Source organism: Chlorocebus sabaeus, chromosome 20 (genome assembly GCF_047675955.1).
Source record: "Chlorocebus sabaeus isolate Y175 chromosome 20, mChlSab1.0.hap1, whole genome shotgun sequence".
Classification (NCBI taxonomy): domain Eukaryota; kingdom Metazoa; phylum Chordata; class Mammalia; order Primates; family Cercopithecidae; genus Chlorocebus; species Chlorocebus sabaeus.
In genome coordinates this window covers 93,838,754-93,847,986 of record NC_132923.1, presented here as the reverse complement: position 1 = coordinate 93,847,986, position 9,233 = coordinate 93,838,754, and positions in this window count along the sequence as shown.

The following is a 9,233-nucleotide window of genomic DNA, read 5'->3' as shown; positions in this document are numbered from 1 at the left end:
CAAACAAATAAAAACACACTTAGGCCCATTACAGTCAAAATGCTGAAAACCTCAGGTAAAAAAAAATTCATTTTGATGGTAGCCAAAGTGGGGGTTTGGGAATCTTACTTATAAAGCAATAAAAAATGACAGTGGACAGATCAAACGATTATACAAGCCTGAAGACAATAGGGCTTCATCTTTAAAGCGTCATAAAACGGGGGGAAAAGAAAACCTTGGTAGTCCAGAATGCTGTACACAAAAAAGATATCTTTCAAAAATGCAGGAGAAATGACTTTTTCAGAAAACGAAAACAAGCTGAGATTTACTGTCAGCAGAATTGCACTGTGAGAAATGTTAGAGGAAGTTATTCAAGGGAAGGCTTATGTATAAGACAACATAGAAGCTTGAATCTACACAAGAAATGAAGAGCCATGAAATACAAAATAGTTCTTATGTTTAATCTCTTTAGATAAAACTAAGTGACTGCCTATAGCAAAACTGTAACAATACATTGTGAAATTTATAATTATGTAGAAGTTAAATCTATGACCTGATGTATGATAGAGACAAAGGATAAGAGGGAAGAAATGTAAGCAAACTGTGTAGGAATCTTACTCTACACATGAAGTGCTATGACATTTGTTGAAGGAGACTGTGATGAGCTAAAGGGGTATATTGTCAACCTTAGAGTAACCACTAAAAGAAAAAAAAGGTGCAGTTAATAAGCTGATGTTGGAGATAAAATGGAATTATAAAAATGCTCAATCTAAAAGGAGTCAGAATAGTTTCTCAGTCTTTTGGCTAAGCTCAAGTATAAAAGGAGGCAGAAAAGGTGGGGGAGAGAGAAAAGGAAAGAAAACAGATGAGACAAATAGCAAACAAGTAGCAAGATGACAGAGATTTAAACTAAATTATATCAATAATTGCACTATAGGAAAATGGACCAAACACTTCAGTTAGAGGCAGAAATTGTCAGATTAGGTTTTTTTAAAAAAAGCAGAGTCCAGCTATATTGTATCTACAATAAACCCACTTAAAATATAACTGGCTAAAAGTAAAAGGATGGACAATGAAACATCATGTAAGCACTAATCAAAAGAAAATTGGAATTGCTTTATTAATATCAGACATAGCCAACTTTAGGATGAGGACTATTAGCAGGAATAGAGAGGGACATTATGCAATGATGAAGAAGTAAATTTATCAATAAGACATAACAGTCCTAAATTTTAATGCACCTGAAGCAGAGCTTCAGAATGCATGGAAAAAAACTGATACAATTAAAAGAAGAAACAGAAATAGTCACAATTATTGCAGGACACTTCAACACTCCTCTCTCAGGAACCAGTAGAACAAGGAGACAAAAATTATGTAAAGATATAGAAGAATTGAACAACAAGCTAACTGGCATTTATAGAACACTCCACCCAACAACAGAACACACATTTATGCATTTATTCTCTGGTCACTCACCAGTAAGTGGCAGAGCTGGGACCTGAACCCAGGATTCTGATTCTTGGCCCAATGCTCTTCTATTGTCCTTGAATGTTAGTAAAGCACAGAGTTTACGGTGGAAAACATCAGCTCAGGGTAACTCTGACCCAAGATACCTTGGATTAGTGGCTGGAAAACAGAGAGGAATGATTGCGAGAAAAATAGGAAGAGGACCATGGTGGGGAGGGATGCCATAGACTTGGAATTTTCCCTAGTCCCTTCAAGTGACATCAGGTCCTGAGGAGAGCAATCTTTAGGTCCAGTTGCCCCATCCAAGATCTGAAGGATTTGTCCTCAAGCCTCTCAGCTCTGCTTCATCAGCTACCCTAGCAGCCAGTTTGACATTCTTGGAGTCAATGTTCTCAGGCCACCTTCTTGGATCAGAAGATGAGTTGGAGACTACACCTTCCACGGTGCCTGCATCATTAGCCCTGTGCCCTAGTTGGGCCCTCTGAAGCTATCATGTTTGCACAATAATAGAATCACCTAACCAGGCATTGACTATCAACCTTTCCAATGATCAGGAAAGACTTACCAGAGAGAGAACATCTTAGGCATGCACCGTACTGAAAGATTCTCTGACCACATAGGCCTTAGGAGGCTTCAGCCTTTGGGGCAAGGAGGCAATGCTCAGGCCTGGGAGGCATTGGCCCAGTGGCCCTGGGCACTTCTCCTTACCTAGTGGGAGGAGTAAAGGGCTGAAACTTAGAAGCATCTGTGTCAACTTCCTGGACCTGATGCAGAGTACGGGAATGCTAGAAACACACCCCTGGCCCTCGTCTGTCCAGCGTGATTTTGTGGCATGGGACATCTGTTTCTCAAGATGTGGTCAGTGACTGCTGGTCAAGGGGGTGCTCCTCCTTCATAAATACCCCTCTGTCACTTAAGTCTGGGACACATTCCACACTAGCTCCTCCTCTTGGTGACTGATACAGGTGTATCCAGGGCAGGGCAGAATTTGGGGCCACATTTTCAGAGAGCCACATGTAAATCATGTGAATGCAAGTTGGTTCTAGGACCTGCTGCTGCTGGGCAGAAGAAGAGAGTAACCAGTAGTGCCATATCTAGTGCTTTGTGCCATGTTCTTACATACATAAATGCATTTCCTCCTCAAGTCAGCCCTTTGAGGTGGACAAGAATGCTGACTCTTGCCCCTCACAGATTAAATTAGTGACACTCAGTTCTTCAGTGTGCCTGGAATTTATTCTGCTTTAGTGGTTTTCCACTCTTACCTTTCAAAACTCACTTCAAGGGCCATCTCCCATCAGTTCGTTTACATCCACCTCCTCTGTACCACCCTCATTGAGCAATTTTTACATTTGTGTTCCCCAAGGTCTTTAGTGACTCACAGGCTTCTAACCTTGTTGGACACATTCCAACTTTTGTCATATTTGACTTCTTGGCATTGTTTCTTCTTTGTAAGTCCTTACCTCCTCAGCTCCAGCTGCTCTACTCTTTCTTTGCCTTCTTTGTACCTTTAATTATTTCTCTTCCTTTCAGCATCCTTTAAATATTGGTGCTTCCCAGAATTGCAACTCATTTGGTTCACTCTTCCAAAGAAAGTCCACCCAGGCCCATGGTTTTAACTGCTACCAGTGGGCTGGTGATTCACAAAGCCATGTCTCCAAGTTAGACCTCTCTTTGGAGCTCCATGCCAATACCACCAACTGTTCAGGAGAAACCACCACAAGGATATCCACAGGCATCCAAAACTTGAAATATACAAACTAAATTTACATTTCCACACTATCACAAGTCTTGTCATACTCTCTTATTTTCCATCTCAAAGAGTAAAATTATCATCCACCCAGTTATGCAAGTCAGAAATATGGAAGAAATATGAAAGCCAAGCATCCAAGTGTCCTCTTTTTCTTGCCTTCTAAAACCAACCATCAAACACACACACACACACACACACACACACACACACACACACACAGAGTCATGTCATTTAATGACAGAGGTATGTTTTGAGAAATGCATGGTTAGGTGATTCTATCATTGTGTGAACATCAGAGAGTGTACTTACACAAACCTAGATGGCATAGCTTACTATACACCTAGGCTATATGGTATAGCCTATTGCTCCTAGGCTACCAACCTGTTCAGCATGCTACTATGCTGAATATTGTAGGCAATTATAACACAATGGTAAGTATTTGTGTATTTAAACATATCTAAACATAGAATATAGTAAAAATATGACATGGGGCCATTATTGTACATGTGGTTCATCTTTGATGGAAACTTCTTTATGTGGTACATTACTGTGGATATATGGATGGATGGATAGATATATAGAGATAGATAGATAGATATTCATTCTATGGTTTCTACCTTATCAAAATCTTCAGCATTCTTTTCCCTCTTCTAGTCACATACTTAGGGCTCATAACTTTTTGCCAAATGACTGCAGTGGCTTCCTAACTTGTTTTTCTGTTTTAGTATTAGTCCTTCTACCCCTCCCGCATCCTACCCCATAATGTTTTCTTCCTGCTATCCCAGCATGATCTTTCTAAAATGGAAATTTTTTTTCATGCCATTCTTCATTTAAAAGCCTTCAATGGTATCTCAGAGTCTTTAGAGTAAAATTCTAACTTTTTATTATGACTTTTAAGATGCTTCATGATCTGGCACTACTTGTACCACTACTCCATAGGTCCCTGACTTTGAAGCCAAGTTGAACTACTTGAAGTTCTTGGAACATGAAGAATGAAAGAAGAATAAAAGAAATAGTAAATGTAATAGACAATTTTTCTTTCTCTTGAATTCTTCAAAATATGTTTGATGGTTGAAAGAAAAAACTATAACTTTTTTGATGGGGTTGTCAATGTGCATAACATAGAAGATAGCTACAATCTAAAAGAGGTAGGGTAAAGAACCTATATGTTGATTAGTTTCCTGCACCAAACTTAAAATATTAAAATACTGATTCTACACACATGGCTAAAAGTTAAGTATGTATATTAAAATCTTTAGCATAACTACTAAACAGATTACACATAGAGATATAATAAAAACACAATAGATAATTAAAATTGAATACTATAAAATATTTTTTAAAACTTAAAAGAAATCCAAAAAGGGATAACAGGAATTGAAAACACAGAGATTAAACAGAAAGAAAGTGATAAAATGGTAGACCTAAATGTAAATGTATTAATGATTACATTAAATGTAATAATCTAAACACACAAATTAAAGGACAGAGACGGTCAGAGTGGATTAAAAGAAATTATTCAACTGTATGCTGTCTATAAGAAGCTCACTACAAATATAATGATACAGCAAGTTAAAAGTAAAGAATGGAAAACATATACCATGAAAACACTAATCAAAAGAAAACTGGAGTCAAAATACACTTCAGAGCAAAAAAAATATGACCAAGGACAAAGAGTGACTTGCATAATTATAAAGGGCCAATTCATCAAAAGACACACCTATCCTAAACGTGAGTATATCACACAACAGAGCTTCAAAACACAGAAAGTGAAATGGACAGAACTGAAAGGAGAAATGTAGAAATCCACAATTATATTTGGAAACATCAACACTCCTCTTTCTGGCCGGGTGCAGTGGCTCACGCCTGTAATCCCAGCACTTTGGGAGGCTGAGGTGGGAGGATCGCCTGAGGTCGGGAGTTCAAGACCAGGCTGACCAACATGGAGAAACCTGCCTCTATTATATTAAAAAAAAAAAAAAAAAAAAAAAAACGAAAAACCTCTCCTCTTTCTGTAAGAGCTAGTAAACAAAAAATCAACAAGAATGTAGAAGAAATGAATAACAACATTAAGCAACAGAATCTAATGTTTATAGATCACTCCATTCTAGAATGCGTAATACTGCTTCTTTTCTAGAATAAATGGAAAATTGCCAAGATACACCATAGCATGGTCACAATGCAATTTTTTTTTTTTTTTTTTTTTTGAGACAGGGTCTCACTCTGTCTCCCAAGCTGGAGTGCAGTGGTGTGATCATGGCTCACTGCAGCCTCTACCTCCTGGGCTCAAACAAGCCTCTTTCTCAGTCTCCCAAGTAGTTAGGACTAAAGGTACATGCCACCATGCCCCACTAATTTTGTTGATTTGAAGAGATAAGGTCTCACTATGTTATCTCACTATGTTGAGGTCTCACTCTGTAGGTTGATCTTGAACTTTTGGACTCAAGCAATTCTCCTTCCTCAGCCTCCCAAAATGCTAGATTACAGGCATGAGCCACCGTATCTGGCCTCATAATACAATCCTCAAAATAATTGAAGTCATACAAAGTAAATTCTCTGACCATAATGGAATCAAACTATAAATCAATAACAGAAAGATAAGAAATTCTCCAAGTTATTAGAAATTAAGCAACATACTTTTAAATAATCCATGGGTCAGAGAGGAAGTCTCAAAAGAAATGAAAAATATGTTGGATTGAATGAAAATGAGATTACAATTATAAAAATGTGTGGTTCACAGCTAAAGAAGTAGCCATTTCTTTGGAAAGGGAAATTGATAGCACTAACCGCACGTATTAGAAAACACCTTTTCAAATGAATAATACAAGCTCCTGTTATTTCATGGACTAATGCCAATAGAATGGAAGGCACTTTGGACACTTGGAAAGAAAAAGATTGAAACATTTGTAATGAGGGGTCTAGGAAAGGGTATGTGGATAAAGTTCCCTCAGGGAAGGCAGAATGTGAAGATAATCATGTTCCATATAAATCCACAACAGTGAGCATCCCCTGTGCGGGGTATCCCTCAATGATTAGGTGAACAAGATGATCCACCTATAGATTTCAGCCAGCCTCCCTCTCTAGTCACACCAGTTCCTGCTATACAAAGTAGCCATTACAGCAAGATGGGGGCTATGCATAGACTCAGTCACATGGACTTACCCTTGCCAAGCCTGAGTTGGCTATTGACACTGCTATGTGCCAAACCATGGCAGCAAAGTTTATTGCTAAGCCTTTGATGCAGGACTAGCCAGTTACCCAGTGAAAGATAAACTATATTAAATATTTCCTATTATGGAGGGGCTGCTGTATGTTTCCCAGGAATAGATACATATTCAGGTTTGTCTTTCCTGCCTGCGGCATTTCTCACACTACCACCATTAATGGCCACACAGATTGTGTTATCCATTGCCATAGTATCTCATGAAGTATCAGCTATGACCAGCAGACACACTTTACTTCAAAAGAAGTGTGACAGGCTGGGCCCAGTGGCTCATACCTGTAATCCCAGCAATTTGGGAGGCTGAGGTGGGCAGATCACTTGAGGTCAGGAGTTCAAGACCAGCCTGGCCAACAGGGTAAAACCCCGTCTCTACTAAAAATACAAAAATTAGCTGGGCATGGTGGCTCATGCCTGTAATCCCAGCTACATGGGAGGCTGAGGCAGGAGAATCACTTAAACCTGGGAGGCAGAGGTTGCAGTGAGCTGAGATCATGCCACTGCACTCCAGCCTGGGTAATCGAGTGAGACTCTGTCTCAAAAAAATAAAAGAAAAGAAAAAGAAAGATTTTCTTATTGGCAATCAGTTGAGTTATTATCTAAAGATCTGGAATCAATAGAAAGAAGTGTCTGGGTAACAATAAGGGGTTGTGGAGACCAAGGTTTTATCAAGTAGATAAAGCCTCCAGGTAGTAGGCTTCAGAGAGAAAAGATTGTAAGTGTTCCCTATCAGACTTAAAGTCTGTTCTATCAGTCTTAAGATCTCTGTTTTAATGTTAATGCTGGCCAGTTGTGAGGCATGTCCAACACCCACTTCCTGTCTTGGCCTGAACTAGCTTTTCAGGTTAACTTTGGAAGACCCTTGGCCAAGAGGATGGTCCATTCAGATGGTTGGAGGGCTTAGAATCTTATTTCTGGTTTATATTCTCCCCTTCTGGCCAAGATTTGCCAGAGGCAACATCAATGGCCACCAAACTTTTATTTTGTCCCATAGCATTGCTGGGGTGGCATGACTGCCCACCCCAGGTCCATCCTGTCCCTCAGTGGGAACCCTATGGTCAAGGGACTTACAGCCAAAAGACTTATAGCCAATTTAAACATTCTAGGCCAGATGTGAATGGACATGGACAGGCATTCATTAATTTTAAAACGTTTAAGTAATATAAAAGCCAACATTATCCCAGCACTTTGGGAGGCTGAGGCTGGTGGATCTTGAGGTCAGGAGATCGAGACCATCCTGGCTAACACAGTGAAACTCCATCTCTATGAAAAATACAAAAAAGTAGACAGGTGTGGTGGCAGGCGCCTGTAGTCTCAGCTGCTCAGGAGACTGAGGCAGGAGAATGGCATGAACCTGAGAGGCAGAGCTTGCAGTGAGCTGAGATAGTGCCACTGCACTCCAGCCTGGGTGACAGAGTGAGACTCTGTCTAAAAAATATATATATATATGTATATATGTGTGTGTGTGTGTGTATATATATATATATGTATGTATGCCAACAAATGAAAAGGCAAAGTTGAGGTTACAAAATTGACTTATCTACCTTTAACTTCTATGTGTTGAGCTACTATGATCTTGATTTTAGTTAGACACTTACAGCGATTAGCTATATAAAACCTAAGCATTGTTAAAAGTTAAGCTAAGGAATTTAGAGACTTTTGTTGTGCTTCAATACCTTTTGCTGTCTTTTGGTAATTTGTCCTACAGTGGCTGATAAAAAAAATTTAATATATATCTATCTGCACAAATCTCATAACTGGGAGAATTATACCTAGGAGACTTTGTCACAAGGTATGTTTATATGCTGCCTGTAATAATATTATTTTAATTATATGGGAAGCAGGAAATTCTTTATGGATAGAATGGTTGAAAAGTTACCACTCACATAATAATCCAGGAGGCAAGTCCCTTATTTTACCAGTAGTTTAGCATCTGTGTACCCATTCTTAATTTGGAGAGCCAGAACTAATTCTGTCTCTCAAAACCAGCCCTTACTATCTTATGTACCCACTTCTTCCACAATACTCCCTGGAACTAGAGGGAGGGTGCTTGTATAGTTTTAGCAGCAGGGCATTTGCAGTGAAACAGATCAAGTTCAGTGGGATTCCAAACAAGGACAATTTGCAGGCTTTTTCGAATCATCTCCAGTCTTCAGAATATCATGATTCTAGTTTTCTTTGAAGGAATAAAATTATGAGAGATAAATAACATTAATGATTTGACAATCAAAAGAGAATGTGTGTGTCAGAATAGAAAAAGGAACCTATTCCAATAGGCTGCTAATTAAAAACACAAAGAAAAGTATAACCTGGTACTCTTTAGAGGATTATTGTAGCCAAAAATAATTCATTATTCAATCTGCACTCAAATACAAAAGTTAGGGCTGGAATCCAGAACAGGTGTTATCGTTTTCCTTTGAAACAATTTCTCTCTAGCCCTCCTTTTCTACTAGAGAGAAATTACAGTAAGACCAATTTGTGTGCAAAATAAGTTTTAGGCTTATTATACTTGGCCTGATTATTTGCATAAAGTGTAGCAAGAATTGATTGGTCATATAGACTCTTTTCAAGTTGGCTTTGCTGGAACTTTATCTAAATATATGTTATCCTACTCAAAGCCTTGGTAAAATAACCAGTGTCTCCAATTGTCCTGTTTTAAAAGAAAAGATTCTTACTAAACTCATGCAAATAACTATATTGTCATAAAATCGGAATACTCACAAATAGTTTCCAAATTTTGGAGAACTCAGAGAGAAAGGTAAATTTGCTTATCAAAATGTACTTTAACCAATTGCTGTAAACTATAAATAACTCAAA